Raw genomic sequence first — 14,913 nt, forward strand, 5'->3', positions numbered from 1 at the left:
TTATGTTCAAGCAAGTTTTTTATTTTACCTTTTTGGTGGCAGCATGCAAAAAACTAGTTCGGTTACACACAAATCATGTATTCCTGAAGGTAACTGGTTAGGCTGTTTGAGACTTGAACTCTGAATATCTCTTTTGAAGCAAATGTTAATGTGCTGGTTAATGCACTTCTGGTTCCAAATGGAAGGAGTCGTGAGTCCTTAAAAAGATAGTCACATTCCGGGACCATTTTCTGGTCCTGATCCAACACTGCCTGTCAGGGCACCCGCTAGGAACTCTTCCCAGAGGCAGCCAATGGAGAGACACCTACAAAGGTTGCACAGCAGCCACATCTACTGATGATTATGGCTACAACTGGGGATGTAGTTTTTTGGTGAGCAACAGTAGCAGACCTCACAAGCCCCCAAGGTAAGCTGCCTAAAAACTGCCTCCAAGCATCCATTGGGCTTTGCTCCCATTTCGGGCGCATTCATTGCTTCTGTCATTGGTGATCAGCCTCCAAGAAGATTGCCCGGAGGTGGAAAGGTTTTGACTAACTGACCTGACGCCATGTTTTGCTAATTTCCTCCCTGTCCTGCCTTCAAGTCAGCGTCTGCAGAACAGGGAAGATTTTGCCCAATTTACGTTAATTCCTCCCCCACCCTCTCCCACCATATTAAATGATTTGTCTCTTGTTTTATGCTTGCAAAAGACCATTACACCAGTTTATTCAAACTTTTTTCCTGGAACTCACTTTTACCAACCAGTTGACCTTCGGGACCGATGCAGTTTGACTTTCGCAACCCATGCTGGCCGATTTTCGCGACACACGCCATGTTCACTTACCTTTAATGCAAAAAGAGAGCCTGTTTGGTACTCACTATCTCACATGAATCCGGTTCAAAGGAGGAGAGGGCAATGTACATATCAGGTGCAGATTTCAGTTCCTTTATGTCAACTTCATCTTTTTGAAAAGATGTAACCTTGCACATGTAGGTCTTTATGAAGGGCAATAGCATCAAAACGCTTGTTTTACTCAGCACTGGATACTCCTGGGAGATGCTACTACAGAATGCTGAGAGCCACATCGACTTTTGGTGTGCTTTTAATGTGGTATCACAGATCAAATACAGCAGTGCCGTCTTTTAATTTGGAGTCAGCTATAAATTGATAACTGACTTTGGGGTCTGGGGTCTCAATCTCAAAAGGAATATTTCACCCTCCTCATCTCTTTCAAAATCTGAAACTTCTATCATTTGCCTGTACTTCCCTGCATATAGCACACATGGGCATGGGATTCACATCCTTATTTGCATTGCCACAATTGACAAAACCATAAATCAAGAAATCGTCTTTACACTGCTTTGTTCACAAGTTATGTTTATTCTTTGTAGGGTGTTAAGCAGTGACTCTGGAGCTCTGTACAGGGAAGCTAACAGTAGCACTATTCTGTACTGCCCTAAGCAGCTCTCTCCAGCAGATTCTGTTGTGAGATCCTGTCAAGTAAGTACACTGCCTACTTGTGTCTCTTACTTGTAAGATAATGATACATCTTCATGGTCCCCTTACTTGCTTCCTAGCAGCTAGAAAATGGAAGCAGCTCTTTTCCGTTATTTGGCACCAAAGCACGTTCAGGGTGCATGATGTCAGGTGTATGTGCAGGGCGCTGACCCGCTCACTGCTGCCACTTCTGGCCGGAAGACTGCACACAGCCTCATTTCTTTTCATTTAAAAGGCGACCACGGCTGCCGTTCTCAATTTAAAAGCCAGTAACAGCTGTTGGGCGTTTCTCCCGCGATCGGGACCACCGCGGGAAAGGCACAACTGATCACTCCACGGCCCTCCCGACACCCAGCTGCAACCCACCAACAGGTCGCGACCCATACTTTGAAAAACTATGCACTACACTATCAAAGTTCTATGCCAATGTTCTTCTGTACTGGTAGAACCATGATGGTTTATATGAAAAATCAATAAATCTTCAATAAACATGATTTGATAATAGAAAAGACAGAATGAAATTAAAGCTTTTACACTTTTACAATATCCCAGTAAAGCTTGTTTTGAGTATTCAAATCCAGCATCGGCATAAATTGACCTGGGGAATTTGCAAGTAATCATATAAAATGAGACCATATACTAAAGTTATTGCCAGTAAAATTATTTGCAATTGATTTTGCCATTTAAAGCAATTTGAAATGAGTATAAAAATAGTAATTAACTTTACATCATTAAGGATTTTTTAAAACCACTTTGAATGTGCTCTGCAAAACCATTATATTACACTGGGGTTAGCATCGAGTTAAAATCACTGCAATGTGGGTGTGATTGCTGACTGTGTATCTCTATGGCTTTGCTGGAAACTCACAGCTATGATCTGCAGTGAGAATGTAAAGGCTTATATTTATCATTTTAATCAGTGAATTAACTTTGGAAATACACTCAAAACCACATGCTTTTCCAGCAAATCTTGGCACAACATTCTTGGTAACATTGTGACATTTGCAGTCCCAATTGTTCTTCGTAAGATCATAGGAAATGCTTGTCATGAACATTTTCTCATTCAACCTATTGCGTGTAAAATGGAATCCACTATCCAGTTATCCAATATAAATGTTCAACTACAGAACTGTAAAATAGCAAAAACAAAATAATATACAATCCCTTTCTTTTGAAACCGTGATAAAATTTGTAAGCTAGAAATGAACAGTTGTCATCCTCTTGTGCCTTGCAACGATACCAGGATACAATCTATAAATTTGGTAGTGTAATGGGGGGTGGTGATGGGGTGATGCTCCTCATTGTAAAATATTAACGGCTTATTTTCAGTCATCTTTAAGCACACATCGTAGTTTAACATGGAGAGATTTACAAAATCGTCTTAAAAATGTAGAAAACCAACCTTGAGGGAATTTATTATATTCCAACATTAATGTCAAACTGCATGTGGAGAAAGATTGAAGTTGACAGTTGATTTTTTAAAGGCATTTGTTCTTTCCTTTCTCTTTTTCAAGGCCTGTGAACAGAGCACTTTGACCCCCTCCAAGAGGAGGTGACAGTTGAATCCCACGCCACTGGACAACTGCCCACTCGGCAGTTGCCACTGGGCGGCACACTGTCACAGTGGTTAAGCACTGCTGCTTCTCAGCACAGTGACCCAGGCTCAATTCTGACCACGAGTGTCTGTGTGGAGTTTGCATTTTCTCCCTGTGTCTGCGTGGGTTTCCTCCAGGGGCTCCAGTTTCCTCCCACAGTCCAAAGATCTGCAGGTTAGGTGGATTGGCCATATCATTTTATTAAAGCAGTAAAAAATCTATACAAGGCCAAACGGTACAAACACTAATTTTGTGTTGGAGAAACAGGGTACCCTCCTCTCAGTACCAATGTACAGGGAGGGGGGGGGGGTGGATACTCTGATTATTAAAACAGTTCACAATAGTTTCTCCAAAAAACAAATGGTACAAGCACTAAACTTTGCGCTGGAGAGACCAGATACCCTCTCCTCTGTACCAACAGAAGGGAAAGGAAAGGGGGTGGTGGGGAGAGAGGGGGAAGGAGGGTGGTGGGGAGGGAGGGGCAAGGAGGGTGGTGGGGAGGGAGGGGAAAGGAGGGTGGTGGGGAGGGAGGAAGTCGGGGTGTTGATGGAGGGGGGGCCCAATAGGGCATTGCCTGAACTATCTACGGAGGCAGAAAAACAAAAGAACCTTCAATTATGATGTGCCAGATTCTGGGAGTCCCCCAGAGTGGGTGAGGCGCGACACAGTGTCAGGCACAAGTGAGACCCACACCCCGCAACAGTGTGTCTCGTGCACCCTCCGCTCCCGGCACTGGGCGGCTGACAGCCAGCATACAAAGGACAATTTCCGGGCCCGAATCCTCCACCACACTGAGTGCGGCGGGCAACATGGGCCCACCAACCAATCCAGGACCTGCCTTGATCCCGCCACCGGGATCATCGACAGACGGGATCTCCTCAGGCTCCTCCTATTAAATTGCCCGTTAGTGTCCAAAGATGTGCAGGTTGGGTGGATTGGCCATACTAAATTGCCCGTTAGTGTCCAAAGATGTGCAGATTAGGTGGGGTTACGTGTGTAGGGTGGGGGAGTGGGACGTGGTAGGGTGCTCTTTCAGAGGGTCGGTACATATTCGATTGGCCGAATGGCCTCCTTCTGCACTCTAGGAATTCTATGATTCTAGGTGTGTAAAAATAAAACCAGAGCAACTATCTCTCTTTCTTTCCACTTTGTGTGGAAGCCTTTGCAGTGCCACACTGCTAAAGCTGACAACTCACTGTGTGGGGAGTCACTGACGCCAACAACCACACTGTTTGATTTGCACAGCTCTGCCCAACATACAAAATGACATCGGCCACTAGCTGAGCAGAGCTAGGTTTTGTGGTGCATTTCGCTGCAACTATGAAGGATCAGCTGACCTTACTCAGATCAAAATGGAACACCTGTGTAACATCACTTCTCACTGATTGCCACTTTTCTTCTGAAGATCTGTACCACTTTTCATCATCAGTGCATACGGATTGCCACTCGTGCACAGACTTTTCAAGAACACTCATTTTATTAACATTTTCTTGCCATAATAGCCAGTGAGTGCCCACAAGGCTTCCATTGTCTCTATTTAGGGCTACGCCTTTGAAGTCAATGTAACATTTCAGTTACATCTACCCGTATTGCAAAAGTAAAGTGAATTTATATGAATGTTATAAACTGACACTAGATGGCAGTGTCAGAGGTCATTCTGGGTGGCTTATTAATTGCAACTTTAGGAAAAGGTGACTACATGCCTGGAGCTAATATATATTATTACCATTAAGGGATTTCATTTTGTACCTTTTTAAAATCAATGGATTTATAAATGAACTGTAAAGAGGTGAAAAGGGTGTTTAACAAGATTGTAATTATTGTAATTTCTGCTCGAATTCATCTGAGGAGGATTAAAGAATGCAGAGAGGAAACTGAGTGTTGGACTGAGATCCTCACCAGACCGTGTCATGATATGCAGACACACACATAATGATATACAGACAAACAGCTAATGGACACAGAGAACAGGACATGACCAATAAGCAGGCAGGACATTCAGGGGTGGGATCTGACTGTAAAAGACATGAGGCACTCACACTCCGCCTCTTCCCACTGATGAACATCTAGAGAGTCAGTCAAGGAAGTTGTTACAATCTCACGCCCCCACCATGTGGCTAAGAGCTAGTCTGGTTCAGTCAGACGGAGTAACCACACTTAAGTTAGCAGAGAGTCGAACTCACAGAGAACTGTGCTAACTGTGGTGTTGGGCGTTCTGACACACAGACGAGCCAACACGGTTGTATATGGTACAACGCTATTTTATTTAAACTTTCTATGTACAGTTTTGTCTTGATACTCTGCACATGGGGATTCCCTGTTTGTGATCTTGTAACAGGTCTTGTCCGTGTCTTTGTCCCCAGGCCTACTGTCCACTAGGTGTCGTGCTCGTGCTTTTATGTGGTTGGTGTCCTTGTGTGTGATTGGTTGTGGTGTTGTGTGCTCTGATTTGTCTGTTGGTGTGTCCATCATGATGTGTGTGTTTGAATATCATGACATCCCCCCTTTTTACAAAGATATGTGCCTACGTGGTAATAAATATGATCGTGTCGTGAGTGCATCTAAGAGTGTGTGTGTGTTGTGTACAGCATGTGCATATGACGTAACTATTTACATGGGGCGATGTCGGGTGCGTCACATGAACAAGGTTGTACCATAACAGAACATGAATGCGAACGAGAAAAAAAAACTTGAACAGTGGTCCAGTCAGATGATATCTGGAATGATAAACAACAACAGGTTATCATATAAAATTGTGTAACTTGTTAGACATATGAACAGTGTTATAAGTCCAGTCTAATGGGCTTGCGACAAGTTCGGGTTGACCGTCAGGGTGGCCCACCACTCATCGGCTGGATTGATGGCATTGACCTTGTTGACATCGATGACGGAAACGCGGAAGGCATCCTGGTCATCTGCATCACTTAACTGGAAGTCTTGATGCGTGGGCTGGACGGTCCTAACTTGTCTGCGAGATTGTCGGGGATGTGCAGGATCCATAGGTTGAGCCGAACGACAGTGGGCAGCATAGTGGCCCATCTTGCCACATCTGAGGCACTGTCGGTTTTTAGCAGGACATTGCCCTTTTAAGTGTACAGCTCCACAATTGCCGCACGTCATGACGTCACGGCGTTCGTTGCGCCACTGCGCATGCGCAGTGTGATCTTGCGGTGGGCGCGCCTGCGCAGTGCGTCCCTCGATGTGGCCGTTATTTTTGGCGCGCACCAGCGCGGGAGACCGCGAAAAGCGCGGGAAGCGGCCGCTGTCGTCCGGGCCGTGGGTCGGGAAGTAATCGACGGCCTGGATGCGTTCGGTGTCGTGGGCGGCCTGGCTTGCCGATTCGACAGCTGGGGACCCCCTCCGTGCCAACTCGGGCGCCTGAAATTGGGCAAAACGGCAGGTTGCATTCTCGTGGAGGACACAGGCTTCCACAGCAGACGCTAAGGTGAGGCTTTTTATTTTAAGAAGCTGCTGGCGTAGGCCACTAGAGGCAATGCCAAAAACAATCTGGTCCCTGATCATGGACTCTGTGGTGCTGCCGTAACCGCAGGACTGCGCTAGAATTCGGAGGTGCGTCAAAAAGGGTTGAAAAAGCTCCTCCTTACCTTGCAGGCGTTGCTGAAAGAGGTATCTTTCAAAACTTTCATTCACTTCAACCTTAAAGTGCTGGTCCAGTTTGAGGATGACCGTGTCATACTTGGATTGGTTTTCGCCTTCTTCGAACACCAGTGAGTTGAAGACGTCGAGGGCGTGCTGACCTGCGTAGCAGAGGAGCATTGCAATCTTCGTTTCATCCGAGGCACTCTGTTTTTCGTTGGCTCGGATGTACAGGTCAAATCGCTGCCTGAAGAGCTTCCAATTGGTACCTAGGTTCCCCGCGACTTGCAACGGCTGCGGTTTGTCGGTGCGGTCCATGTCCAGAATGGCAGGTTAGTTGGCAGGTATCGATCCACTCCTGTACCATGTGGTGTTGGGCGGTCTGACACACAGACGAGCCAACACGGTTGTATATGGTACAACGCTATTTTATTTAAACTTTCTATGTACAGTTTTGTCTTGATACTCTGCACGTGGGGATTCCCTGTTTGTGATCTTGTAACAGGTCTTGTCCGTGTCTTTGTCCCCAGACCTACTGTCCACTAGGTGTCGTGCTCGTGCTTTTATGTGGTTGCTGTCCTTGTGTGTGATTGGTTGTGGTGTTGTGTGCTCTGATTTGTCTGTTGGTGTGTCCATCATGATGTGTGTGTTTGAATATCATGACACTAACTGTGCTGTTAGTTCAATAAACCTGATTGAACAACACACTATGAAAGTGTCCTTTGTATGCTGGCTGTAAAAGACAACAGCAATGTGGAATTGTTTAGCTCCTTACAGGTAGTAAGACATAAAATGATTCACAGCAGTGTAATCAGACAGAAATTGGCACAAAGACAAAGGAGAGATTAAGAAGGGACCAAAAGCATGGTCAAAGAGGCAGATCTGAATGATCACTGTAAAGAATGAGAGAGAGGTGGCGCAGGGGAGAGGTTTAGGAAAGGAATTGCAGAGCTTAGGAGCTAAAGGCTGAAGGCATGGCTACTCGTGGCTGTAAAGATCAAATATGGGCTATCCTGGGCAGAGTTAAACCAGTCCTGTGTGAGCATTGATTTATAGCATAAAACTGCCTCTCAGGCAATCTCAGTTGAAAAGGCCACAGAGTAGGTGGTGAATGGAAAATATTGCCCCACTGGTGCTGCACAGAGCACTTGCCTTGCATTACTGTGAAGGATTGTTGTTGGAGTAAAGGGAACTCTCAGCATCTGGCTGCAATATAGCTGACCTGGGAGGCATGGTAGCACAGTGGTGAGCAATGTTGCTTCACAGTTCCATGGTCCCAGTTTCAATTCCCGGCTTGGGTCACTGCCTGTGCGGAGTGTGCACATTCTCCCCATGTCTGCGTGGGTTTCCTCCGGGTGCTCCGGTTTCCTCCCACAGTCCAAAGACGTGCAGGTTAGGTGGAATGGCCATGCTAAATTGCCCTTAATGTCCCAAAAAGTTAGGTGGGGTTACTGGGTTACGGGGATGGGGTGGAGATGTGGTCTTACGTAGGGTGCTCTTTCCAAGGGCTGGTGCAGATTCAATGGGCTGGATGGCCTCCTTCTGCCCTGTAAATTCTATGATCTATGACCTGGGAAATGCCTGAGGCTGACACTGGACACAGCAATAATGTTCCTCAACTTGGATGAGCTGGAATAGGTGTGGAGGGCAAAGTTGTCCTCATCACTCAGTGATTTGCCTAGAGGACAATCTTAAATTGGATTCTTTGGGCAGGGAACCTTCTAGCCGAGCCAACCCCAGGACTGGAAATTCCCGCCCACAGTCCATGAACCTTTAAATGGTCTGTCACATTTTCCGTTCCATCGGCAATGATTCCCATGGTGGGCATGATTGGAAATTAATCCCTTTGTCTGTGATATGTTAGATGGTCTCAGCTTGACTGGTGGGTTATTCTTAGGTTGGGGAGAACATTAAGTAAAGAGAAGACCAGGCAGAGCTGTAATTCCTCCTCTGGTTGAATACCCTGCCGACACTCAATACAGAGATTCATAGAAACATAGAAAATAGGAGCAGGAGGTGGCCATTCGGCCCCTCAAGCTTGCTCCACCATTCATTATGATCATGGCTGATCATCCAACTCATCAGACTAATTCCGTTTTTCCCCCCATATCCTTTGATCCCCTTTACCCTAAGTGTTATATCTAACTGCTCCTGAAAACATACAATGTTTTGGCCTCTACTTCCTGTGGTAACGAATTCCACAGGACGACCATTCTCTGGGTGAAGAAATTTCTCCTCATCTCTGTCCTAAATGGTCTACCCGTATCCTCAGGATACAAACACATTACACACAAATATTAAACTGTTGAACAATGTACCAAAGTTCCTGGCAAAGAACCAATGTCTCCCATGGAGGGGAGAAGAGCTTGTGGGAACAATTGGCAAAAAAGTTACAAAAATGATTGCAAAGCAGATTTATGCAACATTCTCTCACCACCTTCACTTTACCTCAATTTGCTCTATCCACCATTAGTAAAACATCTGAATTCAGAATAAAAGTAGAAATGAATGCAATCTAATCTTTTTCTCCTATTCCCCATCACATAACCCTTCCTCCTCCCCTGTGCACCTGTCCCCATCCCCGTAACCCAGTAACCCCACCTAACCTTTTTGGACACTAAGGGCAATTTAGCATGGCCAATCTACCTAACCTGAATAAGTTTGAAATTAGACTGGCATTCCATATTTAGCCCGTGGGAGGTGCACTTGCAGCAGAGGTTGGATTAAACAAGTGAAGTGTCAGTTTTCACCAATGGTGGGACAGTCAAGACTCGCCAAGATATTTTGATAAGCACTAAATGAATAATATCCACGTCGGTCGAGAGAGGAACATTAATTATTGCCAAACCTCAAACCCACAAGCACAGTATGGGCCTTCCCCATTATGCAAATGACAATCTCCTGAGGTGGCTTTTAAAATCCCATCCCATTTCAACTACTTTCCTGGCTGCATCACTCCCATTATAAGCCAATCTGTGATCTGACATATTTAGAATCATTTTCCAAACATCTTTTAATTTGGAAAGTCTATTCAGGATTTCACTGTGCCTCACTGATTTCAGTTCAATTGTACCCTCTGCCAATAGAACATTTCAATTTTTTTCCTGAAGGTCACTGCAGGCTGGCTCACTAGAAGCGTACAAGCTTTTCAGCTGTGCTGCATTCTGTGCTACAGTGTCATTAAGATAAATGGAACAATGCATGTGTATGCCTGCTTCACCATTTACAATTATTGAATCTATTATCCTACAGAGTAAATTAGACCATCACTGAATGAGCAGCTGGAAAACACACCACAGAAATTTAATTTCCTTTTTGTTGATGCAGGATGCCAAATTAATGTTTTCTTAGTTTCAGACACGTACGCACAAAAAAATCAGATGCAATGTTGGTGGTTTAAAAAAAAAAGAAAGAATAATATTGACAATGCAACTTCCTAACGAAGACGTTATACGTGGATTGGAGCTCAGTGAGCACGACAAAAAATGATCTTTCTGCTGGCAAAGCATGGGTTAAGCTCTCTTGTACTAACACTGCAAAGGTCATGCTAGCTTTTCTTTGGTACAGGCATTGCAATGCATTAGAATTGTGGCACAAACAAGGTTTTCATGGTGCACAAGCACCTCACACGCCCATCCCACCCCCTCCCCACCCACCCACCCACAGACACACAAACACACACACACACACACGCACATTTACCTGCTGTCAAAGTGCTGAAGCACAATCAGACTGGAACTTTCTACTTCATCGCTAATCCAGGCTATTTAACAACTATCAAAGTCTTGCTGGTGCCAACAAAATAATCCTGACACCCAAAGGAGAGAGACTTTCATTTTTGTCCTTACCTATTAGGCATCCTCCACAGGAGATGGCTGATGTTGTCTTGTGTTGGTTCAGAAAAGAATATAAGGGAACTTGAGTTCAGACTGAATTTTGCCAAATTCCACAGAGGCTGACACCAGGTGCCTCACACACAAACATAAGCACATCACGAGCAGCTTCCTGCCTCTCAGTGATGTCTATTCTCATTTTGAAGTATTCTGCCTCTGCTGCTGCTGCTGCTGCTTCTGCTGCTGCCTTATTTTAGTATTCTGTTAACAAACCAACCTTAGTCTTCACTGCAGCTACATGAACATGCGTTAGTACTGTCCCAGGCAAATAGATGCTCCAGCTGCAATCAGCTGCTGCCTCTCTCTCTCTCTCCCCCTGATGCTGTGCAACTACTGGCTTATTACAGTTCTGCATCTCCAACCACTCATGCTGAGTGGGGAATAGGAGGTCTTTGGAGGTACGTGTTGTCTGGAGCCATTAGAAGTGGGACTTATGGCAGATAGCATACACAGCCTGCTGGCGGGGTTGGACAGCTCTTCTGGGACAGACGCCTAGCTGCTTCTGCGTAAAGCTGAACAAAGCTGAGTTTGTTATTTTCTTCCGCATCACCAGTAACAGAAAACCCTACATTATCAATGATAATATAATTAAAACAACCCCACTGGATTAAAAGAGAAGAAGGGGTGGAGTTAGGATAATTTAGTCAGCATTCAACTTTCACCCTGAACAGAATGACCTATTCAGTGTCTAAATTTGTCACCATCATTTATTCATGTTGAGATTACAATGTTTCATCTGAGTGTTGGGGGTGGGGGTTGCATAAGTTCTGGTACTAGACTACCAAATTAATAGCGTGACCCTTTAAATTCACAAGTTTGATTTTAAAGCACAGCTTTAGTCCTTCCTTTTAGCTCTCACAATGCGACAGTCAGCTAATCCTAAATTTCATTATTGAAACACAAACAGTGGTGATAAAGAATTGCTTTATATTCAAAACAATTCAGAACATGCTCCTAATAATAACACGAGTTCAATGTAGTTATTCTAATTCCCTCTACTGGTTTTCATTATGCATACTAGATTTTGAAGAGGAAGTTAATCATTAGCATTTAAAGTTCTTATTCATACAGAACACAGATGCAATTTGATGAGCCTGATTCTGAATTTTTAATTAAACCAAGTATGTGTGCTTTGTACTGTTTCAGTTGCACCTAAGTGTGATTTGTATTTTCACCCTCAATTCCAAAACTGCACACCACAGAGAAAAATCAGCACTCAAAGGGTTACTCAGGTTTCCCATGGCAAGTAGCTTTCGCGAAGCAAAATAAATGTTTCCTCTGCAGTTTTTATTACCATATAAATAAAACAGTCTATTCAAAAAAAAATCAAGTTATTCTAGGCAATTTGCTTCTCCTAAAAACATTATCAGTAGAACATAATGGAAGTTAATTTATATTGTTTCTGAAGTTTCCAAAAAAATATGGCCTGAAGTAAGTTCATTTTAACATATTTAGTCATTTACTTTATTATTTTTATCTCGCATTTTGACTGGAACCTGCAGCAAAATGGTGCGAGGGTGAATTTTATCATTACAATATCCTTTATGTGAACAAAAAGAGGCTGACTGGCGAATTCGTAAGAGTATAAACAATTTCCTCTAACTCGTCATTACTGATCTGCCATAATGAGTAATGACCATAGACCAGTTTCATTAGATAAGGATTCAGCAACATGCACCAGGATTAAATTCAAGATAACTTTGTGATCTGTATGAATATGCAATCATTTTAATGTTACTGATATAGTAACAGTATTACATGGTATTACACATTTAAATTTGCATTGTAAATTTGTCCTGACCTTACTGTTCTGTATGATGCAGTAAGATTAGAGTTCTACTGCAAAGTGTCTGACTCGCACAATAGTCAAAGGAGGGAAAGTGATCACTTACAATGCTAGAGATGTGTGCTGCAGTTCCAACAACGTTTTGCTCCAATATATCAATCACATGCCTGATGATTTTCATATTTTCTTTATCAAACCACTAGGTGGGGTATTCCACACTAGGAACTGACAATCTAACCTCCCTGTTGCTTGAAAGGAAGTATATTTGATGAAATGCATCATTTTGTTCCTCTGGAAACCTGACAACAAATACTTCCATCGCTAGTAAATTTTGGTTATGATGGTTGTTGGATGGGGTGAGGGGGGAGTGTGGTGTGTGTTAAGGGGTGGGTGGGCACTGTAGGCAGTTGTGGGGTGGCGGGAGTGGAGGGGGGGAATTGTTAAGGTGGCTGAACTTGTGACTGGCAGCATCTATCTTTACTAATTCAGTTGAATCAACAGCAGTTGGGCTTTCTGTTGTAGGCTTCATTAGTTATTTTCATCACAGGTTAAAGTCCAAGGGCTGTGTGACACACAAGGTCCACATTGTTACCTCTGAAGGGCTGTGTAAATTCCGTGCGGTGATAGCACAGCATCTTCATCATCTGAATTAACATTTTTTATGGGCTGCATGAGCTCAGAAAACCCGAATAATAAAGTACTGACAAAATTGAACACTAGCAAAAGGGTTTGTGGGTCTTCCTTAAACAAAGGAAATGGTCACGCACTGACTGCCAAAAGAAATAATAGATACCAAACAAGACTATTACAAACCAGCCACAATTTCTCATTAGATCTTAAACCGTAGGTCTTTTCTATTTCTCATATGATGCATCGTGTGAATTTATGGGGTAGGAATTGTGCCCTTTTTCAGATACAGGTATGAAGCATATCAATTTAGCAGTGGGAGCAATATATCTGTAATAACTTTAGCTCACCAGCTAGGTGTGAAACAACTAATGTTTATTTACAACATACTGTCTTGCAGCTTCGTGGCCTCCAGTCAACGTCCGGAATCCATCTGAGGCAAAAGCCCGCGCTTGCAAGGGTGAACACCTCCCCTTGTCCCCTGACTAGTTTTTCTGGGCCATGGGACCCTATCAGCCGATCGCCACTTAAAGGCACCATTCCCCTACCCCTCTAATTCCTTTTATGCAATGATAACAGTTAAACAACACAGTCCCCAATAAAGGTAACATTTAACCCATTCAACCACTCCATCATATTCACATTGGTGGTTTCCACTTTCTGGCAGAGCGGCGTAATTCCACCGACTTGGATGCTTCCACTGTGATATTTTCTGCAGAAATTGCTGCGTTTGGTAGCTCCTCAGGTACTGGCAATTCGTCCTCATCTATTTCTGTGGTGACAACCAATGACGTTTCCAGCTGGCAATATGGTTTCAGGCTGTTGTACTGGCTGCTGGGAAAACTCTCATCCACGTAAGTGGTCCTCGTTTCCTGACAATTTTATCTCGTATATTCACTTCATAAGAAAGCAGTCCTGACTTGGCTACAACAACTCGTGGGACCCAGCTTGGTCCACTTCTGAAATTTCTGACATACACTGGTTCATCTATTGCAAACAACCTTGCTGCTTTGCCTGAATCGTATCTTCTCTTCTGACTGGTCTCTACCTTCCCCGGCAAATTTGGGAACCTCAGGCTTAGTCTGGGCCTAAGACATCGGCCCATTGTGGGTGGCACGGTAGCACAGTAGTTTGCACTGTTGCTTCACAGCGCCAAGAACCCTGGCTCGATTCCCGGTTTGTGTCACTGCTGTGCGGAATCTGCACGTTCTCCCTGTGTCCGCGTGGGTTTCCTCCAGGTGCTGCGGTTTCCTCCCACAAGTCCCGAAAAACGTGCTTGTTTGGTGAATTGGACATTCTGAATTCTCCCTCAGTGTGCCCGAACAGGCGCCGGAGTGTGGCGACTAGGGGCTTTTCACAGTAACTTCATTGGAGTGTCAATGTAAGCCTACTTGTGACAATAATAAAGATTATTATTAATTCCGCTGGTGGCATTCCTGATGTAGAATGCGGCGTTGTCTGGTATCCTCGAAGAAATCGAGACATTCTAGTTTCCAGAGTCACACTTGACTGCTTTTTAAGACCTGCCTTAAAGATTTGGACTGCTCATTCAGCCAGTCCATTGGATGCTGGGTGGTGTGGTGCACTCCGGATGTGCTTTATTACATTCGTGGAGGTGAAAGTCAGCACTCGTGAAGGCTGTTCCATTATTCAACATAGTGACTTCAGGTATCTCATGGGATGCAAAACATTGATATAATTTCTCAACTGTGGCATGCAATGTCATTTTGAACACTTCCATCCACTTTGAATGAGCATCTATCAGGAGCAAAAATATTGTGCCCAGAAATGGCCCCATATGATCAATGTGAACTTGCACCCACGGCCGACCAGGCCATTCCCAAGTGTGCAAAGGGGCTGTAGCTAGCAACTTCTGTTGCAACTGGCATTAACCCAGGTAAGCCACTTCATTGGCCTGAAAAGTACATTTCTCTGTCT

The 14,913-nt window shown here is 44.2% G+C and overlaps 1 protein-coding gene across 2 annotated transcripts in view; it reads right to left on the reverse strand.

Moving 5' to 3' along the window:
• The window catches only part of LOC140410798 (heparan sulfate glucosamine 3-O-sulfotransferase 5), a 456,893-nt gene extending 445,860 nt beyond the window's left edge, over positions 1-11,033 (reverse strand). For both annotated transcript variants that reach the window (XM_072499421.1, XM_072499420.1), the window contains exon 1: positions 10,518-11,033. The gene's annotated coding sequence lies outside the window, so the exon portion shown is untranslated. The remainder of the gene's footprint in view (positions 1-10,517) is intronic.
• Positions 11,034-14,913: the final 3,880 nt, after the last annotated feature.

Source organism: Scyliorhinus torazame, chromosome 4 (assembly GCF_047496885.1).
Source record: "Scyliorhinus torazame isolate Kashiwa2021f chromosome 4, sScyTor2.1, whole genome shotgun sequence".
Lineage (NCBI taxonomy): Eukaryota > Metazoa > Chordata > Chondrichthyes > Carcharhiniformes > Scyliorhinidae > Scyliorhinus > Scyliorhinus torazame.